The sequence below is a fragment of the Vulpes lagopus genome, chromosome 9, assembly GCF_018345385.1.
Source record: "Vulpes lagopus strain Blue_001 chromosome 9, ASM1834538v1, whole genome shotgun sequence".
Lineage (NCBI taxonomy): Eukaryota > Metazoa > Chordata > Mammalia > Carnivora > Canidae > Vulpes > Vulpes lagopus.
The window spans coordinates 51,147,263-51,169,567 of record NC_054832.1 but is presented as its reverse complement, the minus strand read 5'-3'; the positions used below and the strand labels follow the sequence as shown (position 1 = coordinate 51,169,567).

At 40.0% G+C, this 22,305-nt stretch overlaps 2 pseudogenes; one reads left to right on the top strand and one right to left on the bottom strand.

The window, feature by feature from the left end:
* The window catches only part of LOC121498492, a 239,195-nt pseudogene extending 217,663 nt beyond the window's left edge, over nt 1-21,532 (top strand).
* Nucleotides 11,663-12,086, bottom strand: LOC121498493 (annotated as a pseudogene).
* Nucleotides 21,533-22,305: the final 773 nt, after the last annotated feature.

Below are 22,305 nucleotides of genomic sequence, written 5' to 3'. Positions count from 1 at the left end.
ATATGACTTAAAGGGAATTTTGAGAATGTACAGTCCCTTTGTATAATACATGATAACAGTTGATAGCACAGGAAATTACAGAATCCAAGCCTCTGAATTTTTAACCCAAGGAATCTTTTCTCTAAATCAGAATTAACTGGTAGCAAGCTACTGAATAGTCTAAGTGAGAAGAAATGATGGCATGAATTGGGGTAGTGGAAAAAGAATATATGATACAAGATAATTACTTACCTATCATATCAGAACATATCAGGAAATATCACTCATAAAGGTATATCTGATGTTTGTTTCTTTGAGCTTTATTTTGGGCTTAATCTAAGTAATCTATGTCAGGAGGGAGACAAAGTACATTGTTCAACAGCCACAAATTTTGCCCCTAAAGCAGCCTTGAAATATACTATGGAGAGTTTTCTTTTCTTTTTTTTCTTTTGGTATTTGTTAACATTTTATTTCATTTTTTTGACATCCCCTCTTTATTTTTTTATAATAAATTTATTTTTTATTGGTGTTCAATTTACCAACATACTGAATAACACCCAGTGCTCATCCCGTCAAGTGCCCCACTCAGTGCCCGTCACCCATTCACCCCCACCCCCCGCCCTCCTCCCCTTCCACCACCCCTAGTTCGTTTCCCAGAGTCAGGAGTCTTCATGTTCTGTCTCCCTTTCTGATATTTCCCACACATTTCTTCTCCCTTCCCTTATATTCCCTTTCACTATTATTTATATTCCCCAAATGAATGAGAACATACACTGTTTGTCCTTCTCCGATTGACTTATTTCACTCAGCGTAATACCCTGCAGTTCCATCCACGTCGAAGCAAATGGTGGGTATTTATCGTTTCTAATGGCTGAGTAATATTCCATTGTATACATAAACCACATCTTCTTTATCCATTCATCTTTCGATGGACACTGAGGCTCCTTCCACAGTTTGGCTGTTGTGGACATTGCTGCTAGAAACATCGGGGTGCAGGTGTCCCGGCGTTTCATCGCATCTGTATCTTTGGGGTAAATCCCCAACAGTGCAATTGCTGGGTCATAGGGCAGGTCTATTTTTAACTCTTTGAGGAACCTCCACACAGTTGTCCAGAGTGGCTGCACCTTTTCACATTCCCACCAACAGTGTAAGAGGGTTCCCTTTTCTCCGCATCCTCTCCAACATTTGTGGTTTCCTGCCTGGTTAATTTTCCCCATTCTCACTGGTGTGAGGTGGTATCTCTTTGTGGTTTTGATTTGTATTTCCCTGATGGCAAGTGATGCAGAGCATTGTCTCATGTGCATGTTGGCCATGTCCATGTCTTCCTCTGTGAGATTTCTCTTCATGTCTTTTGCCCATTTCATGATTGGATTGTTTGTTTCTTTGGTGTTGAGTTTAATAAGTTCTTTATAGATCTTGGAAACTAGCCCTTTATCTGATACGTCATTTGCAACTATCTTCTCCCATTCTGTAGGTTGTCTTTTAGTTTTGTTGACTGTATCCTTTGCTGTGCAAAAGCTTCTTATCTTGATGAAGTCCCAAAAGTTCATTCTTGCTTTTGTTTCTTTTGCCTTTGTGGATGTATCTTGCAAGAAGTTACTGCGGCTGAGTTCAGAAAGGGTGTTGCCTGTGTTCTCCTCTAGGATTTTGATGGAATCTTGTCTCACATTTAGATCTTTCATCCATTTTGAGTTTATCTTTGTGTATGGTGAAAGAGAGTGGTCTAGTTTCATTCTTCTGCATGTGGATGCCCAATTATCCCAGCACCATTTATTGAAGAGACTGTCTTTCTTCCAAAGGATAGTCTTTCCTCCTTTATCTTTTTTTTTTAGGTAGTTTTTAAAAATTTTTATTTATTTATGATAGAGGGAGAGAGAGAGAGAGAGAGGGGCAGAGACACAGGCAGAGGGAGAAGGAGGCTCCATGCACCAGGAGCCTGACGTGGGATTCGATCCCGGCTCTCCAGGAGCGCACCCTGGGCCAAAGGCAGGCGCCAAACCGCTGCGCCACCCAGGGATCCCTCTTTCCTCCTTTATCGAATATTAGTTGACCATAAAGTTCAGGGTCCACTTCTGGGTTCTCTATTCTGTTCCATTGATCTATGTGTCTATTTTTGTGCCATTACCACACTGTCTTGATGACCACAGCTTTGTGGTACAACCTGAAATCTGGCATTGTGATGCCTCCAGCTATGGTTTTCTTTTTTAAAATTCCCCTGGCTATTCGGAGTCTTTTCTGATTCCACACAAAACTTAAAATAATTTGTTCTAACTCTCTGAAGAAAGTCCATGGTATTTTGATAGGGATTGCATTAAACGTATAAATTGCCCTGGGTAACATTGACATTTTCACAATATTAATTCTGCCAATCCATGAGCATGGAATATTTTTCCATCTCTTTGTGTCTTCCTCAATTTCTTTCAGAAGTGTTCTATAGTTTTTAGGGTATAGATCCTTTACCTCTTTGGTTAGGTTTATTCCTAGGTATCTTATGCTTTTGGGTGCAATTGTAAATGGGATTGACTCCTTAATTTCTCTTTCTTCAGTCTCATTGTTAGTGTATAGAAATGCCACTGATTTCTGGGCATGGATTTTGTATCCTGCCACGCTACCAAATTGCTGTATGAGTTCTAGCAATCTTGGGGTGGAGGCTTTTGGGTTTTCTATATAGAGTATCATGTCATCGGCAAAGAGGGAGGGAGAGTTTGACTTCTTCTTTGCCAATTTGAATGCCTTTAATGTCTTTTTGTTGTCTGATTGCTGAGGCTAGGACTTCCAGTACTATGTTGAATAGCAGTGGTGAGAGTGGACATCCCTGTCTGGTTCCTGATCTTAGGGGAAAGGCTCCCAGTGCTTCCCCATTGAGAATGATATTTGCTGTGGGCTTTTCGTAGATGGCTTTTAAGATGTCGAGGAATGCTCCCTCTATCCCAACACTCTGAAGTGTTTTGATCAGGAATGGATGCTGTATTTTGTCAAATGCTTTCTCTGCATCTAATGAGAGGATCATGTGGTTCTTGGTTTTTCTCTTGCTGATATGATGAATCACATTGATTGTTTTATAAGGCTTGAACCAGCCTTGTGTCCTGGGGATCAATCCTACTTGGTCATGGTGAATAATTTTCTTAATGTACTGTTGGATCCTATTGGCTACTATCTTGTTGAGAATTTTTGCATCCATGTTCATCAGGGATATTGGTCTGTAATTCTCCTCCTTTTTGGTGGGGTCTTTGTCTGGTTTTGGAATTAAGGTGATGCTGGCCTCATAGAATGAATTTGGAGGCACTCCATCTCTTTCTATCTTTCCAAAGAGCTTTAGTAGAATAGGTATGGTTTCTTCTTTAAACATTTGACAGAATTCCCTTGGGAAGCCATCTGGCCCTGGACTCTTGTGTGTTGGGAGGTTTTTGATGACTGCCTCAATTTCCTCCCTGGTTATTGGCCTGTTCAGGTTTTCTATTTCTTCCTGTTCCAGTTTTGGTTGTTTGTGGCTTTCCAGGAATGCATCCATTTCTTCTAGATTGCCTAATTTATTGGCGTATAGCTGTTCATAATATGTTTTTAAAATCGTTTGTGTTTCCTTGGTGTTGGTAGTGATCTCTCCTTTCTCATTCATGATTCTATTAATTTGAGTCTTCTCTCTTCTTTTTAATAAGGCTGGCTAATGGTTTATCTATCTTTATTAATTCTTTCAAAGAACCAACTCCTGGTTCTGTTGATCTGTTCTGCAGTTCTTCTGGTCTCGATTTTGTTGAGTTCTGCTCGAATCTTTATTAACTCTCTTCTTCTGCTGGGTGTAGGATCTATTTGCTGCTTTTTCTCTAGCTGCTTTATGTGTAAGGTGAGCTTTTGAATTTGAGTTCTTTCCAGTTTTTGAATGGATGCTTCTATTGCGATGTATTTCCCCCTCAGGACTGCTTTTGCTGCATCCCAAAGATTTTGAACGGTTGTATCTTCAGTCTCATTAGTTTCCATGAATCTTTTTAATTCTTCCTTAATTTCCTGGTTGACCCTTTCATCTTTTAGCAGGATGGTCCTTAACCTGCACGTGTTTGAGGTCCTTCCAAACTTCTTGTTGTGATTTAGTTCTAATTTCAAGGCATTATGGTCTGAGAATATGCAGGGGACGATCCCAATCTTTTGGTATTGGTTCAGACCCGATTTGTGACCCAGTATGTGGTCTATTCTGGAGAAAGTTCCATGTGCACTTGAGAAGAATGTGTATTCAGTTGAGTTTGGATGTAAAGTTCTGTAGATATCTGTGAAATCCATCTGGTCCAGTGTACCATTTAAAGCTCTCGTTTTGTTGGAGATGTTGTGCTTAGAAGACCTATTGAGTGTAGAAAAGCTAGATTGAAGTCACCAAGTATAAGTGTATTATTATCTAAGTATTTCTTCACTTTGGTTATTAATTGATTGATATATTTGGCAGCTCCCACATCCGGGGCATATATATTGAGGATTGTTAAGTTCTCTTGTTGGATAGATCCTTTAAGTATGAGATAGTGTCCCTCTTTATATCTCACTACAGTCTTCGGGGTAAATTTTAGTTTATCTGATATAAGGATGGCTACCCCTGCTTTCTTTTGAGGACCATTCGAATGGTAAATGGTCCTCCAACCTTTTATTTTCAGGCTGTAGGTGTCCTTCTGTGTAAAGTGAGTCTCTTGTAGACAGCAAATAGATGGGTCCTGCTTTTGTATGCAGTCTGAAACCCTGCGCCTTTTGATGGGGTCATTAAGCCCGTTCATGTTCAGAGTTACTATTGAAAGGTATGAGTTTAGGGTCATCATGATATCTATTCAGTCCTTGTTTTTGTGGATTGTTCCACTGAACTTCTTCTTAAAGGGGAATTTTAAGAGTCCCCCTTAAAATTTCTTTCAGAGCTGGTTTGGAGGTCACATATTCTTTCAGTTCCTGCCTGTCTTGGAAGCTCTTTATCTCTCCTTCCATTTTGAATGAGAGCCTTGCTGATAAAGTGTTCTTGGTTGCATGTTCTTCTCATTTAGGACCCTGAATATATCCCGCCAGCCCTTTCTGGCCTGCCAGGTCTCTGTGGAGAGGTCTGCTGTTACCCCAATACTCCTCCCCATAAAAGTCAGGGATTTCTTGTCTCTTGCTGCTGTAAGGATCTTCTCTTTATCTTTGGAATTTGCAAGCTTCACTATTAAATGTGGAGGTGTTGAATGGTTTTTATTGATTTTGGGGGGGGGGGATCTCTCTATTTCCTGGATCTGAATGCGTGTTTCCCTTCCCAGATTCGGAAAGTTTTCAGCTAGGATTTGTTCAAATACATATTCTGGCCCTCTGTCCCTTTCGGCGCCCTCGGGAACCCCAATTAAACGTAGGTTTTTCTTCCTCAGGCTGTTGTTTATTTCCCTTAATCTATCCTCATGGTCTTTTAATTGTTTGTCTCTTTTTTCCTCAGTTTCCCTCTTTGCCATCAACTTGTCTTCTATGTCACTCATTCTTCCACCTCGTTAACCCTCATCGTTAGGACTTCTAATTTGGATTGCATCTCATTCAATTGATTTTTAATTTCTGCCTGATTAGCTCTAAATTCTGCAGTCATGAAGTCTCTTGAGTCCTTTATGGTTTTTTCTAGAGCCACCAGTAGCTGTATAATAGTGCTTCTGAATTGTCTTTCTGACATTGAATTGTAATCCAGATTTTGTAACTCTTTGGGAGAGAGGACTGTTTCTGATTCTTTCTTTTGAGGTGAGGTTTTCCTTCTAGTCATTTTGCTCAGTGCAGAGTGGCCAAAAACAAGTTGTATTGGGAAAAGGAGAAAAAGAGAGAGAAGGAAAGAAAAGAGAAAAAGAAAAAAAGAGAAAGAAGAAAAAAAGGGGAAAAAGAGAAAGAAAAAGAAAGAAAGGAGAAAAAGAAGGGGGTGGGGTGGGGGAAGCAATCAGAAATCAAGAAGAAAGAAAGAAAAAAACCACACTAACAAAACAAAAACAAAGAGAAAAACAAAAACAAAAAAACACGGGGAGTATCTTCCGATTCTGTATACTTTAAGTCCCTTGACTTCCCCTGGAGCTGGTCCGTCCAGCTGGTCTTCTGGGGGAGGGGCCTGCTGTGCTGATTCTCAGGTGTTAGCACTTGGGGGAGCTGCTCTGCCCCCTGCCTGGTGCAGGGCTCGGTGGGGGTTGTTCACCCCGTGAGGCCCCGTGAGGCCCCAGTGGCGGGGGCAGCTCTGGAGCCCTGGAGTCAGCCCCCGCAATAGCTCCGGGGCTCTCCATCTGCAGGGCCTGGGGGCTCCCGGGCGGGGCCGCTGATCTGCTCAGTTCCAGGCAGGAGCGTCCTTGCTGTCCTGGGTCCTCCCGGCCTCTGCCTGTCCCGGGGGAGGCCGGATTCTGGGCTGTGTCCCGGCGCCCTGTGCTCCGGGGCCTGCGCTGTTGGATTCGCGCTCCCGCCCCGCAGCCCCCTCCGCGGAGCCGCCGCCCGAGCCCCTCCGAGCTGTTCCCGGAGCCGCGCCGCCCCCTCCGCGGAGCTTCTTCCTCTGCCCGAGCCCCTCCGAGCTGTTCCCGGAGCCCCGCAGCCCCCTCCGCGGAGCCGCCGCCCGAGCCCCTCCGAGCTGCTCCGGGTCCCGCCGAGCGCTGCAGCCCTTAGGGAGCTCGGCGCACTCTCCGGGGCGCAGTTCCTCTGTTACTGTCCCAGGGAGCCCGAGGGCATCCCCACCTTTCTGGGGATCCTGCTCCAATTCTCCGGGAGGCCTTTCCGCCCGGGAAGGTTGGTGCAGCTCCTGCTCCTCCGGGACGGGGCTCTCCTGTCCTGGGGACACTCCCCCGGCCTCAGCCCGGCTCCTCGCGGGCCCCTCCCCCTCGGAGGCCTTTTGTGTCTTTATTTCTTTTTCCCCATCTTCCTGCCTTGATAGAAGCGCGAACTCTTCTCACTGGAGCGTTCCAGCTGGTCTCTCTTTAAATCTCAGGCCGAATTCGTAGATTTTCAGGATGATTTGAAGGTTATCTAGGTAATTTGGTGGGGACAGGTGACTTGGGGACCCTACTCTTCCGCCATCTTGCCCCTCCTCCCTACTATGAAGAATTTTCTATCATGATTCATTTATTCAAAAATAGGGATTGAGTTCTTCATATGATGAGGCAGTATGCTGCACCTCGAGATGGAGAGATAAGTAAAAAAAGATGCAGACCTCACACGTGTGGAACTTACTGATTAGTGTGAAAGCCAATTATCAGTTCACAAAATATAATTTTTAATCACAAATATTGGTAAGGGATATGAAGGAAATGCTCATTGTGATATGGGAGTGTGAAGAAAGATTCGTTTTTATAATTAGTGTATAAAAAATTAACATGTATAGTGTTTGAGAAGCTAATTTAAATATGTTTCTTCGAAATAATATAAGTAGTATAACACTAAGAATTTAAACTAAATGCTGATCCACCTCAGTGAAGTTTGTGATTAAATCTTGTTCTAATATAATTTACTAAAATCTGAATATATGGGTCATAATTTTTCTGGTCTTTAATTCATTTGGATTTTCATGTATTCATTTGAATTTTTATGTGAAGTAAAAATTTTAGCCAATTTAATTAATTCTAAATGATACTTGAAAATACTGCTTTCTGAGCTTTACTGGAATCATCTGGTCTACTTAATTGCTACTTTATTTTTGTAGAATTATATTATCATAGAAGTTATTCCCGTCAGTCTAACAGGGAATTTAGAAAACAACATATAATTTTTTATAACCCTGAAACAAAGTGTTTTGTGTTACATGCAGGATCCTTGGAAGACACATCTCTGGGTCTCCTCTCAAATTTAATCTCCTTTGCTGGTTTCTTTTTCTCTAACTGCTACCTAAATTTATTGTTTTCCAAGTCTTCACCTCAGCTCCTTATGATGCGAATGCCTTCTGTGTACCTTGTGCGTTCCTGCAGGGTAATTATCATCAGTAATACAGCTCCTGTGTCCTCATCTTTAGAACATGGTGATTTGGTGATTAGACATCTTAGCTGATTTCTCCCCAGACATACTCATGATGAAGAGTTTGGTTCTGTAGATAATCTAGGTTTGAATCCTTTTTTCATAATTTACCAATTGTGTGTCATTTCAAGATATTACTTAAAATCAACTTGTGTTTTGGTATCCTTATCTCTAAAATGGTAGAATAATGGCATATATATCATAGGGTTGTTTTGAGGCTTAAATGAGGTACTATATAAAAGTACCTGAGAAGAAATAAACAGTTCTTCAAATAAAACATAAAAATGGCCAGCAGACAGATGAAAAAATGCTTAACATCATTCATCATCAGGGAAATGCAAATCAAAACTACAATGAGATAGCACTTCCTATCTGTCAGAAGAGCCAAAATCACAAAAGAAACAAGAGTTGAGAAGGATGTGGGGAAAAAGGTACCCTTTTGCACTGCTGGTGGGAATGTAGCCAGTGTGGAAAACATTTAGAGATTCTTCAGAAAGTTAAAAATAGAACTACCCTATGATCCAGTAATTACACTCTTGGGTATTTACCTCCAAACTACAAAGACCACTATTTCAAAGGGATACATGCATGTCTATATTTATTGCAGCATTCTTTACAATAGCCAAATTATGGAAGCAGCCCAAATGTCTGTTAATAGATGAATGGATAAAGAAGATGTAGTGTGTGTGTGTGTGTGTGTGTGTGTGTGTGTGTGTGTGTATATATGTATATATATATAAAATATTTCATTATGTACACACAATGAAATATTATTCAGCCATAAAGAAGAATGAAATCTTGCCATTTGCAATGACATTAATGGAGCTAGAGAGTATCCTGCTAAATGAAATAAGTCAGAGAAAGACAAATACCATATGCTTTCACTCGTGGAATTTAAGAAATAAAACAAGTGGGCAAAGAGCAAAAAAAAAAAAAAAAAGACCAAGAAACAGACTCTTAACATAGAGAACAAACTAATGGTTACCAGAGGGGAGGTGGGTGGGGGGAATGGGTGAAATAGGGATTGAGGAAGGCACTTGTCATTATAAGCATTGGGTGATATATGGAATTGTTGAATCACTATATATTTTATACCTTAAACTAATATGATACTTTATGTTAATTATGCTGGAATTAAAATGTGCAAAAAATGTACCTTGTATAAAAAACAAAGCAAAACTTGAGACACTTATGTAAGTGTTCTATGTGTTTATGAGGGGACTTGCATTTCCAAATTGCAGATGGAGAAATAATTATTATATCACCTTTTTATTTGATTTATTAGATTCCTACATAGTCATCCTTTATCTATGTAAATAACTTTATGTCTGGTTATGGATGCTATTAATTGTTCCACTGAAGGTCAAGGCAGTATTACATTATTTATCATTTAATGTGCCTTTCAGATATTTTAAAACAAGACTGTAAATTTAGTACTTAAATTTAAATCTAAATGCTAATGACAGCATAATAAAAACAAATAAAGATATAGCTAGCCTCAAATATGAGGCAGATCTCTACAGAGAAGAATGTAAATAACTGTGAGCAGAGCTGATTTTGTGGGGCTGCTGCCCCCTGGGTTAATAAATGAGAGGGGGAAGCCAGTAATTTAGCTTCTATCAGTAAAGCACATTAGAAGTGGTTTTCAAATACAGAGTTTTCAGATAAAGTATTTAATTAATTGCAAACAGTTTAATGTGTGGCACCCTATTCATAAGCTATGGCTGAAAAAAAATGCCTCCAAATTCATCTTGGGGCTAATCTCCAAGAGCCCAAAGTATCTTGATTGGGTCTGCCATTTCCCTCAACAAAACTTGGAGTAAACCCATATTCTTTTTTTTTTAATTGAAGTATAATTAGCATATAATGTTATATTAGTTTCAGGTGTACAACACATTGATTTAACAATTCTGTACTCTGTGCTTACCGCGATAAGTGTTGTCACCATCTAATGGGGTCAGCTACAGGCATTATTAAAAGAGCTAGAAAAAGTAAAGTCACACAGAAAGAGAGTGGGGAAAAGAAGAAAAACATATGCAGTATTAATAACATATGCATATTTATAACAAATCTTCCACCTAATGTGAGCCTAGAATATAATTTTAAAGCACATTTAATAACATGTTAAAGAAGACAAAAGCATTTATCCTGGATGAAAACAATTTTTTGCAATATCTGATAAAGATTTTGAAGTAAGTATGTTGTGGATATTCAACAAGTGAAATTAATACTTAGCTTCTATGGAAACAGAATAAAGAATTATATTCTTGAAAGGTATATCCTAAACACCTCCAATAGTATATGCTACATAGAAAGCACTCATTAAATATTCCATGAGTAAATGAATAAAAAGTATAGAGTAGTGTCACTTACAAATATAAGTTTAAAGATAGGGAAGAAAGTATTAGCAAGTGAAACAGCAGTGTTTATAAAATAGTATGAAGTATTAGCCAACTGAATTTATCAGCATATATGTAAATATCACATTATCAAAATATGGTTTATCCCAATACTTAAGGAAGTTGAACGCCACAAAATCTATTATTGCAGTTTATATTTAGTTGATACTGTGGCTGAAAAAAATAGTCCAATTAAGGACTATTGTCCTAGTGCTTGGAAATGTTGCTAATAGATAACTCTCAGCTACTGGTCAATTTCAAGAAATGACTGGATGAAGAGTCAGCTTGTCCAAGTTCAAGCCCCTTTTCCTGTACAACTTGAATTCAAATAACTGGTACATCAGGAAGTTTAAGGACATGACCCTCTCCTGCCAATTTAAGAAAAGTCTGGTATACCATCCCATCTTAGCTTTGGAGCCTCTTGTGGTGTTGGATGGTGTTTCCACTGGGATTTCATTATAGTCTAATTTTTCCTTTTGCCCAGTCCTGTTTCCTTCCCTTTTCTTCCATAAATGATCCTAACGCTTGATTCTCCATCACCTTTCTACCTCATATTCTGCATCCTGGGAAATCTTGCTAGTGATGGAATAATATTAATATATTAAAGAAAGCTATACAGGGAAAACAGTTGAACAATTTAAACATTTATTCAAGATACATCTCTTAGGAAACTAGAATTTGAAGGGTATATTCATGAAGTAATGACCTATATTAAAACTAGAAGCAAATTAAGAAAAAACAAAGAGCATTGGAACTCATAAGAAAGTGAAGCACCTTCTGGGGTTCCTGAGTGGTGCAGTCTATTGAGTGTCTGACTCTTGGTTTCAACTCAGGTCATGATTCCAGGCTTGTGAACTCAGGGTCGTGAGCTATAGCCCCACCAGGCTCCATGCTCAGTAGAGAGTTGGCTTGAGACACTCTCTCTCCTCCTCCTCCTCCCTCCCATGTTAGAGCTCTTTCTCTCTATCTCTCTCTCTAAAATAAATTTTTAAAAAAGGGAAGCAAGCTTTCTTATATAGAAAATCAACATGCAAAGGCTCAAAAACATTCCTACACCACACTAAAAACTAATAGATAATATACTAAAATATACATTAATGATGGCAGTTAATAGTTTGAATATTTATTGTTTGCCCAGTACTCTTTTTTTTTTTGTAAAAACTATACTATGTTTTTTAAAAAAAAGAGTGTAGTGGACACACAATATTATGTTAGTTTCAGATGAACAACATAATGATGCAACAACTCTATACATTATGCTGTGTTCACTACAGTGTAGCTGCTGTCTGTCCCCATACAACACTGCTACATCACCGACTATATTCCTTTTATTTTTATGTAGTGCTGCCAGCATTAGATGCAATCCTGGGCTACAAGTCTGCACCCTCCTTTGCAACTGGTCCTGTGATAACAAAACCTTTGATTTCACCATCATTTTTTACTATGACCTCCATGTTATCTTCAAGATTGAGAATTGCGCTGTCTTTTCTCTGGCATGACTTTTGTTGTTGAATTACCACTGCGGGATGTACCTTCTTTCTGAGCTCTGGTTTGCCTTTCTTCACTGTGGCCATCACCATGTCACCCATACCTGCAGTAGGAAGTCTGCTCAGCCATCCCTTGGTCCTCTTCATAGAAATGATATACAGATTTTTAGCTCCTGTGTTGTCAGCACAGTTGATCACGGCTCCTACGGGGAATCCGGGAAATCCAGAATTTCACCCCAGAGGACTCACCACATCATTGTTTTGACATCTTGAACACCAGAAAGGGACAGAAAGCCTGTGCCTTTTATTTTTATGACTTACTCATTTTATAACTGGAAGCCTGTATCTCTCGCTCTTCATCCATTTTGCCCCAGTCCCTACCTCTCTCTCCTCAAATAACCATCAGTTTTTTCTCTGTATTTACAGCCTGATTCTGCTTTTTGTTTATTCTTTTTTTTTAGCTTCCTCTTATGAGTGAAATTACATGATATTTGTCTTTCTCAGTCTGACTTATTTCACTTGTTTGCCTGGTATTTTGATAAAGGCTTTACGTATTCCCAAGTAAGATATGAATAAGTATCTAGGAATAATCTTAATAAAAGATGGTAATGTATATATGGAGGAAATTATAGAACAATGTTTTAGGGTAGAAAAGAAAATCTGAAAAATGAGGGCTGAGCCATTTAGGGATTATTGATTAGTGAAACTTTAACAAGCTAATCTTAAAGTTCTACATAAGATCTAAGAACCAAGAAGAGCCACAGCATTATTCAAGTTGTTAGAGAAACATTTCTCATCATATATAAGCTCACTATAAATCTATTATAATAAAGACAGAGCAGTATTAGGATGGAGATAAGTAAAAATAGGTGTAACAAAATAGATCTAGGTCTATTAATGTATGGACACCTGATACGTGACAAAATAGGCATTGCACAACAGTGAGAAAGAATACAGTAAATAGTTCTGGGATAATGACCAACCTTACAGAAAAAAAATAAATTTAGGTTTTTTTTTTTTTTTTTAAGATTTTATTTATTCGAAAGAGAGAGCGAGAGTGCACAAGCAGGAGAAGCAGCAGGCAGAAGGAGAGGGAGAAGCAGGCTCCCTGCTGAGCAGAGTGCCTAATGTGGGGCTCAATCCCAGACCCTAGGATCATGACCTGAGCCAGAGCCAGACACTTATCTAAGGCGCCCCTCAATTTATATTATAATTATACTATGCACAAGATCAATTCTAGCTAGGTTTAAAACATTTTAACGCAGAAAAGCAAACTTTTAAAAACTTTTATCAGGAAATACTGATAATCATACTTATTTATGATCTAGTGGTTGACAAGGATAATTTCGAGGAGAAAAAAGCATAATCCATAAAGGAATTGATTGATGCATTGACTTCTTTAAAATTTAAGTCTTCTTCACAGCAAAAGATATACACAACTTCATTTTTTATTATTTCTCAACTTATTTTTAATACTTGATTATATATTTATAGATTTTCAGACAAAGTATTTTGCAGGATTTTGAACATTTCATAAATAACATCCTAACTTGGTTTTTCTTTTCATTAATAGTATTTTAAAAATAGTAGATATAGTCTTAGTTCATTCATTTTTAATTTTCATAACCTATTGAGTAGCAAGGATATTCTTCATATATATTGATATAAATTTATATAGCTCACAAGTTTTTCTTTTATGAACAGTGTGGCTATAAATATTGTTGTGATGGGACAGACATTGCATCCAGTTTACTTTAGAGAAAAGGTATGTAGACAGGTGAAGGAAGGAGGCAAAGAAATAGGATCAGGAGAGGACACATGGAGTTTTATACAGAACAATAGACCAAAAAAATCTGAAGCAAATATAGCATAAAGTTACATTTGTAAAGGTTGGGCAAATGGCACAAAGCTGTTTTTCATATTCTATTACATGATTGTTTCATATATAAGAAAGAGCTTCTTGTTTTCTTAATGCTTTCTGCCTTGAGTTCAACCTTAGATGGTATTGATATCCTGAACTCTTTTTGTTCCTTTCTTATGTATATTTGCATAATCTGTTCCTTGTGACATTTCTGAATCATTTTCTTTTAGATGCAGTTTTAAAATACTGCATAAAAAATGAATATTATTTCTTGATTGAGTCTAACATTCCTTTTACTTTCCAATAAATAGATGGGTTAATCCTACTTACATTTTTCAACAGTGTCAGTAAGATAGAATTTATATACCATACAATCCACCAACTTAAAGTCACTCATTTAAGGTATACAAATTCAGTGTTTTTTTCATATTCATTCATGGTATATGCAACCATCACCAGACAATCTGCATTAAAATATTTTTGCCCTCCCAGAAAGATACTCTATATCCCTTTATGGTTATCGTTTTTTTTTTCCCATGAGTGCCCTTACTGCTAGGTAAACATTGCTCTAATTTCTGTCTCATTAAGAGTTTTCAATTCTGGACATTTCATATATATGGAATCTTACCATATCTGGTCTGTCTGGGTTCTTTCACTTACCATAATGTTTTTGAGGTTCATCCATATTGCACTGTATGTCGTCACTTCATTCCCTTTCATTACCAGATAATACTCCATTCAATGAACAACATATTTTAGTTATCCACTTATAATTTGATAGACATTTCTGTTGTTTTTATTTGTTTTTGTTGCTATTTTGAAGGCTGCTTAGAATGTTCATGTGCAAGTTTTTGTGTGGTTGTGTTTTCTTTTGGTTGTATACCTAGGGCTGGAATTACTGGATTATATGGTAACATTTTGTTAAACATATAATGTTCAACATTTTGAGGAACTTCCCAACTGTTTTACAAAGCAGTACTGGAAATATACTGAACCAGTATATTTCCACCAGCAATATATCAATTCCTGTTTCTCCACATTTTTGTTAATATTTGTTATCTCTAGTTCTAGGCATTAAGTAGCTGTAAAGAAGTATTTCCTTTGGGTTTGATTTGAATTTTCTAAGTGATTAATGATGTTAAACATCTTTTCATATGGTAATTACCACTTGTGTCTCTTTGGAGAAATGTTTATTTAAATCCTCTGTCCAGTGAGAAAATGCTCTGCATCACTTGCCATCAGGGAAATACAAATCAAAACCACAATGAGATACCACCTCACACCAGTGAGAATGGGGAAAATTAATAAGGCAGGAAACCACAAATGTTGGAGAGGATGCGGAGAAAAGGGAACCCTCTTACACTGTTGGTGGGAATGTGAAAAGGTGCAGCCACTCTGGAAAACTGTGTGGAGGTTCCTCAAAGAGTTAAAAATAGACCTGCCCTATGACCCAGCAGTTGCACTGTTGGGGATTTACCCCAAAGATACAGATGCGATGAAACGCCGGGACACCTGCACCCCGATGTTTCTAGCAGCAATGTCCACAATAGCCAAACTGTGGAAGGAGCCTCGGTGTCCATCGAAAGATGATGGATAAAGAAGATGTGGTTTATGTATGTAATGGAATATTACTCAGCCATTAGAAACGACAAATACCCACCATTTGCTTCGACGTGGATGGAACTGCAGGGTATTACGCTGAGTGAAATAAGTCAATTGGAGAAGGACAAACAGTGTATGTTCTCATTCATTTGGGGAATATAAATAATAGTGAAAGGGAATATAAGGGAAGGGAGAAGAAATGTGTGGGAAATATCAGAAAGGGAGACAGAACATGAAGACTCCTGACTCTGGGAAACGAACTAGGGGTGTTGGAAGGGGAGGAGGGCGGGGGGTGGGGGTGAATGGGTGACGGGCACTGAGGGGGGCACTTGACGGGATGAGCACTGGGTGTTATTCTGTATGTTGGTAAATTGAACACCAATAAAAAATAAATTTATTAAAAAAAATAAGTATGGTCAACTAATATTCAATAAAGGAGGAAAGACTATCCATTGGAAGAAAGATAGTCTCTTCAATAAATGGTGCTGGGAAAATTCGGACATCCACATGCAGAAGAATGAAACTAGACCACTCTCTTTCACCATACAAAAAGATAAACTCAAAATGGATGAAAGATCTAAATGTGAGACAAGAGTCCATCAAAACCATAGAAGAGAACACAGGCAACACCGTTTTTGAACTCGGCCACAGTAACTTCTTGCAAGATACATCCACAAAGGCAAAAGAAACAAAAGCAAAAATGAACTATTGGGACTTTATCAAGATAAGAAGCTTTTGCACAGCAAAGGATACAGTCAACAAAACTAAAAGACAACCTACAGAATGGGAGAAGATATTTGCAAATGACATATCAGATAAAGGGCTAGTTTCCAAAATCTATAAAGAACTTATTAAACTCAACACCAAAGAAACAAACAATCCAATCATGAAATGGGCAAAAGACATGAAGAGAAAACTCACAGAGGAAGACATAGACATGGCCAACATGCACATGAGAAAATGCTCCGCGTCACTTGCCATCAGGGAGATACAAATGAAAACCACAATGAGATACCACCTCACCCCAGTGAGAATGGGGAAAATTAACAAGGCAGGAAACCACAAATGTTGGAGAGGATGCGGAGAAAAGGGAACCCTCTTCCACTGTTGGTGGGAATGTGAACTGGTACAGCCACTCGGAAAACTGTGTGGAGGTTCCTCAAAGAGTTAAAAATAGACCTGCCCTACGACCCAGCAATTGCACTGTTGGGGATTTACCCCAAAGATTCAGATGCAATGAAACGTCGGGACACCTGCACCCCGATGTTTCTAGCAGCAATGGCCACAATAGCCAAACTGTGGAAGGAGCCTCGGTGTCCATCGAAAGATGAATGGATAAAGAAGATGTGGTTTATGTATACAATGGAATATTACTCAGCAATTAGAAACGACAAATACCCACCATTTGCTTCAATGTGGATGGAACTGGAGGGTATTATGCTGAGTGAAATAAGTCAATTGGAGAAGGACAAACAGTGTATGTTCTCATTCATTTGGGGAATATAAATAATAGTGAAAGGGAATATAAGGGAAGGGAGAAGAAATGTGTGGGAAATATCAGAAAGGGAGACAGAACATAAAGACTCCTAACTCTGGGAAACAAACTAGGGGTGTTGGAAGGGGAGGAGGGTGGGTATTGGAGGGGAATGGGTGACAGGCACTGAGGTGGACACTTGACGGGATGAGCACTGGGTGTTTTTCTGTATGTTGGTAAATTGAACACCAATAAAAATTAATTAAAAAATAAATAAATAAATAAATAAATCCATCCTCTGTCCAGGTTTGAATTGGATTTTTTTTTTATTGAGTTGTAAGTGTTCTTTATATTTTCTGGATACAAGTTCTATATCACATACATGATTTGTAAATATTTTATTTCATTCTTTGGATTGTCTTTTATGTGTTTAGTGTTTTTAAAGTATTAAAGTATTTATTTTGATGAAGTCCAATTTATCTTTTTTTTTTTTATCTGAGCTTTTAGTGTCACTTCTAAGAATGGTTTGCCTAATCCAAGATCACAGGGATTCAAGCCTTGTTCTTCTAAGGATATTCTAATTTTACAGTTTTTACATTATGTAAAATAAAAATTTTAGGAATTTTTATATATTGCATATATTTATAACTGTAGGTATAATTGAAGTTTTAATTGAAAAAAATGACTCCCATTGAATTGTCTTGGCATTCTTGTTGAAAATCAGTGTCTGAATTTATTTCTGAGCTCTTATGTCTATTTCAGTGATCTAAATGTCCAGCCTTTTGACTGTCTTGATTATTGGAGCTTTTTAGTAAGCCTTGAAATTAGAGTTATGAGTCCTCCAAATTTGTTCTTCTTATCCATAATATATCTTAATATGTATAACAAATATGATACCACATATTATAATGTATTACACATTATATAATACATATTATTACTGTCACTTATTTAAAAAAAATTTAATGTATTTTTTTTAAGATTTTATTTATTTCTAGAGACACAGAGAGAGAGGCAGAGACACAAACAGAGGGAGAAGCAGGCTCCATGCAGGGAGCCCCACGTGGGACTTGATCCTGGATCTCCAGGATCACACCCTGGGCTGTAGGTGGCACTAAACCGCTGCACCACCAGGGCTGCCCTGCTGTCACTTATTAAGTGTAGTCACCACTGTCACCATACAATCTTATTCCAGTATTATTGACCGTATTCACTATGCCATACTTTTCATCTTTGTGAATTACTTATTTTATAACTGGAAGTTTATACCTCATCTCTATTTATCTCATACATCACTTCACCCACCTTTCCTCTTGCAGCCACCAGTTCATATTGTGTATTTGAGTCTGTTTGTTCATTTGTTTTGTTTTAGATTTCACAAATAAGTGAAATCCTATGATACTTGTCTTTGACTTATTTCACTTAGTATGATACCCTCTAGGTCCATCCATGTTGTTGCAAACAGCAAGATTTCATATTTTTAGTGCTAATATTTTATTGTGTATATATACCACATATTTTTTACCCATTTATCTATCAGTGGACACTTAGTTTGCTTCCATATCTTGGCTATTGTAAATAAGGCTGAGGTAAACTTGGGGTGCATATATCTTTTTGAGTTAGTGTTTTCATTTTCTTTGGGTAGATAACCAATGGTGGAATTACTTGATCATGTGGTATTTCTATTTTTAATTGTTTGAGGAACCTCCATGCTGTTTTCTGTAGTGGCTGTACTGATTTATATTTCCATAAATAGTGCATGAGTGTTCCCTTTTTTCCATATTCTTGCCCATATATTTCTTGTGTTTTTGATACTAGCCATTCTGACTAGTGTGAGGTGCTGATCAGTGTTTTGATTTGCATTTCTATAATGATGAGTGATGTTAAACATCTTTTTTATGTGTCTGTTGGCCATCTGAATGTCTTCTTTGGAAAAATGTCTATTCAGGTCCTCTGTCCATTTTTAAATTGGATTGTTTGGTGGTATTATATAAGTTCCTTATATTTTGGATATTATGTACTTATTATGTACTTAATTTGTAACTTACAAATATCTTCTCCCATTCATTAAATTCCTTTTTTGTTTTATTGATGGTTTGCTTTGCTGTGAACATTTGTAAGTTTGAAACATTTAAAAGTTTGAAATATTTACCAAGCAATATAAAGAACAATATTACAGAAACTTGTGTATTTGTACTACCAATCAGAATAAACATTTGTCAATATTTTTTCATTTTTAGTCCCAGATTTTTGATAAGAGAAATATAACTTTGTCCCAAAATTATAGTCCTCTTTGGATCTTTCCCATAAGAAAGTAAAGAGGCAAACCATAGCCTGTGGGAACATACTACTTTCTCTTTATTTTTTTTTTTCTTGCTGTCTTTCTGTCTCTATGTCTGTCCCTTCTCTGTCTCTCTCTACCCCCCATAATTATCTACCTACCTGTGTACCTATCTTTTTGATCTTTCTGTGGAACTGTTTTATGAATTTGATGTTTTATTTTCAAGTGCACCTTTAAAAACATTTTAATATTTGTCACCCATTCATTCACTCATTAAATATATATATTGAATGTCTAGCATACACCAGGCGTTACTCTAATTGGTAGGAAAAAAACAGTAAAAAATATAGGAGAAATTCCTTCTTCCACTCTTAAAGCTTATATTCTAGTAAATATGATTTTAGGAATAATTAGTGGTATGTGAATTAAAGCAATTAAGAGAATAAAAGGTGAAGAGGTGTGTATGTGTGTTGATGAGGGTTATTTTTGATAAGTTGGTCAGGGAAGGTTATATATGAGCAGAGATTTGAATGGCATAAATACTGAACAAAATCAAGAAAATTTAGAGGAAGAGGTCTCAAGCAGACATTTCTCTTGACTTTATAGGATAGCCAACAGTATTTTGAACTACTGATTTTATGCTTATTTCTGCTGAACTGATTTTAAGTTAATAGCTGTATGGTAATGTCCTCTCTATTTCACTCCTCAAGTTCTTGCTACTTCCCTTGGTTGCAGGGAGAGTTACAGAAAATTGAAAAGGACAGCATGTTTGAGTTTTATCACCTTTGCTCCACTTTCCCTAAGGACCAGTGGGAATCTTCCCTGATTTTGCCTTTGACCTGTCAATGATGTTTGCACATGGCTTTAAGAAAAGGGGTATTGGGCAGCGAGAGCAGGTGGCCACAGCGGGCTCCATCTCTGCCCTGCAGGTATGAAGCTGCTCCTGAGCCCCTCTCCCCTGGGTGAGAAGGAGCCCCCCACATCTGAAGCTAAGGAGTGCTTCCTCGGCCCCCAGAACCGCCTAAGGCCAAGCGGGGAGAGGAAGCGGCCATCCTACGCTCCCTGTGATGTCTGCAACATCCAGCTGAACTCCTCAGCCCAGGCCCGGTGCACTGTGGGGAGTGTGCTCACCAGGTGGCTTCGGCAGCTCAGCTTGGGGACACCCCCACCGGGCCAGATGGTGCTCCGTGGTGCCTCCAAAGGCGAAGGGGGAGAATGCTCTTGGCAGGCCCAGCCTCCAGCGCCCCCAGGCCCCAGCTGGCTTCCCTGCCCCTGCCTGCCAGGCCTCTGCAGCCCCTGCTGGACTTCAAGCACTTGCTCGCCCTCCACTCAAATGGTGCCGCTGCGCTCAGTCTCACCCCCAACTTCAGCACTATGGACCCGATCCAGAAAGCTGTCATCAGCCACACGTTTGGGGTCCCTTCACCTCTGAAGAAGAAGCTCTTCATTTCCTGTAACATCTGTCACCTGAGATTCAACTTCGCAAACCAAGCTGAAGCACATTACAAAGGCCACAAACCCGTCAGAAAACTCAAGGCTGTTGAAGCTGCCAAGAGCAAGCAGAGGCCACAAACCCTGGCCTGGGATGGGGTGCTGGTGTCCCCAACCCCGACTCCAGGCAGTAGATCCCCTGGAGAGCCAGAGAGCAAAGCAGTTCCTGCAGCCCCTCCTCCTGGCCCCCAACTCCAGCCACCGCTGACTCCGGACCCCACACCCAGGGAGCCGGCCCACTCAGACCTCTTGGATCCTGCCTCCTCTTCCTCTTCTTCCTCCTGCCCACCCTGTTCCCCAGAGCCTGGGAGAGAGGCACCAGGGCCTGAGCCAGCAGCAGCTGCTGTGGAAGTGGTGTGAGTGGGGAGGGCAAGGGTGAGAAGGGGCGCCTCTACTGTCCCACGTGCAAGGTGACTGTGAACTCTGTCTCTCAACTTCAGGCTCACAACACAGGAGCCAAGCACCGGGGGATGGTGGAAGGTCAGCGAGGTGTTCCCCAAAAGGGCCGGGGCCACAGAGTGCCCCGGGGAGCTGGACACAAGGCCAGGAGAGTGGCAGGGGACCAGGGGGCCGACAGGGGCCCAGCCCTCCTTTTCACTTGATCTGTGTCAGCTCCAGGTCAATTAAGAGACCCAACTCAAGGAGTTGAAACTGGCCTTGCAGAAGCAATTCACCAAGACGCTAGCAGCCCGCTTCCTCCCCAGCTCCATCCCTGCTGCGGCTGCAGCCTCTGTACCCTGCCAGGGCCCCTGGCCCTCCGGCCTGCCCCCACAGCAGCCACCACCCTCTTCCCAGCTCCCATCCTGGACCCGGCTCTGTTCTGTCCAACAGGAGCTGTCTGCCCTGCCACAGGGCTCATCGTCTTTGCCCCCTACTAGGCTTCTGAGGAGGCCAGGACTCATTTCCCAGCAGTCACTGTCGTGGCCTCCACTTCCCAAGATGCCTCAGTTTTCCTCCATCCCCCAAGAGACTGCCATGTACACCCTAGAGCTTCCTGCCCAATCTAGGAAAAGCTGGGCTAGTTTCAAGGGCACCTGCCCTTTACACAATCTGGACTAGGGATTCCACTACTACCCTCCAGACCCAAGGATGTTCTATCCCCACTCTCCTTTCCCCAGCCTTCTCAAGCTAGTTCTGGGCTCCCCTGCATTGCCCAGACTGATTTATGGGGAACAAACTAAGAAATCCCAGAGATCTATGCAAAATGCCAGCCCCATGGTACTCTCATTTCCCCAACTTGAGACCTATACTCCCATGGCCAGAGGCCCTAGGAATATTACCTTTGAGCCCAAGGACAAGTCTACAGAGGAGGCTCTCCCCATTCATTGGATTCTCTGGAGAATCACTGAAGGTGGCAGATGGGGTCTCAAGCTGGAGAGGGTTCAAGGCTATTTGGACAAGGTGACCCAGGGGAGTAGAAGACTGTGGAGGAGAAAGGGAGCAGTGTTAAATGGGGGCAAAGCCAAGGTGGGGCTGGGACTGAAAGCTTTTAGGGTTCCTCTGCTCTGACAAGATAGGGTAGGAGAGAGGTAGGTGGGGTGATTTTTCTGGCTGAGCCCAGTTTTAACAGGGGTAATCAACCCCATATAAGCTCTCCTCTCAGCCTGTCATTGATTCCTGGTGAACCTAGGAATGGGTGGGGGGAGCACTAGGTCTCCCTCAGACTCTGGACCCAGCTAACAACAACCCCACTGCCAGGGCTCCCAAACAAAGAGCTTTCCCCTCCAGCTCCTTATCCCAAACTGGTCCCTAACACTAAATCCAGCTTTCCCTCCTCGCAA